Source organism: Bison bison, unplaced genomic scaffold, assembly GCF_000754665.1.
Source record: "Bison bison bison isolate TAMUID 2011002044 unplaced genomic scaffold, Bison_UMD1.0 scf7180017864524, whole genome shotgun sequence".
Lineage (NCBI taxonomy): Eukaryota > Metazoa > Chordata > Mammalia > Artiodactyla > Bovidae > Bison > Bison bison.
In genome coordinates, this window is record NW_011495075.1 from 1,128,787 (window position 1) to 1,130,215 (window position 1,429).

Here is a 1,429-nt window from a genome sequence, read left to right on the forward strand (position 1 = left end):
TCTGCCATATGGGTGGTGTCATCTGCATATCTGAGGTTATTGATATTTCTCCCGGCAATCTTGATTCCAGCTTGTGTTTCTTCCAGTCCAGCGTTTCTCATGATGTACTCTGCGTATAAGTTAAATAAACAAGGTGACAATATACAGCCTTGATGTACTCCTTTTCCTATTTGGAACCAGTCTGTTGTTCCATGTCCAGTTCTAACTGTTGCTTCCGGACCTGCATACAAATTTCTCAAGAGGCAGATCAGGTGGTCTGGTATTCCTATCTCTTTCAGAATTTTCCACAGTTTATTGTGATCCACACAGTCAAAGGCTTTGGCATAGTCAATAAAACTCCTCTATTATCTACTTTCCCAGATTTTAAATGGAGAATTTTACAGCTGTGTCTAGAGTTGAGACTTGAGAAAATCATCGCCAAGAAGTCCTGTTAAGTCTGAAATATAGACTCAACAAACCAGCTTTTTTCTCTCCGGGGCTTCCCAGCACATTCCCTGCAGCCTCCATTGAGATCCTCTTCATTCCTTGTATGTTGATGTTTCTGGGGATTCCAATGACTCTCACTCTCATTCTACATTCCTATCCCTCCCTAACTCTGCCCTAACCCAGTCTTCCCAGATACCCCAGGCAGCCCCCTATACTCTCTATCCACCTCCATATATGCCCAACCCTAATACCTTCAAACATTCCATATACAACTTCCATTACTTGCACACATCCTACTATATAATCTAGTTGCCGATCTTTCTCACCAGTAGATTACAAGCTTCCTTAAGTCAAAGTTGTACACTACAGAACCTTAACAATTCCTGGCACTTACTGATGTATCAATAAGCCTACTGAATGGAACCTGGAGCCAACCCCAAGGACCCAATCCATTTCTTCATTCACCAGAGCTGACAAAAAAAGGATTTCTCAGTTTCCTATAGCACAGCTGAGAATTCCTATTAATTCAAAGTCAACAGGTAAGAAAATCCCTTACATTAACATTGCCTAAACCTCATCATCCTGTCCCATCACTTCATGGCAAATAGATGGGGAAACAGTGACTGACTTTATTTTTCTGGGCTCCAAAATCACTGCGGATGGTGACTGCAGCCATGAAATTAAAAGACGCTTGCTCCTTGGAAGGGAAGTTATGACCAACCTAGATAGCATATTCAAAAGCAGAGACATTACTTTGCCAACAAAGGTCCGTCTAGTCAAGGCTATGGTTTTTCCAGTGGTCATGTACGGACGTGAGAGTTGGACTATAAAAGCGCCAAAGAATTGATGCTTTTGAACTGTGCTGTTGGAGAAGCCTCTTGAGAGTCCCTTGGACTGCAAGGAAATCCAACCAGTCAATCCTAAAGGAAATCAACCCTGAATATTCACTGGAAGGACTGATGCTAAAACTGAAACTCTCAGTACTTTGGCCACCTGATGCGAA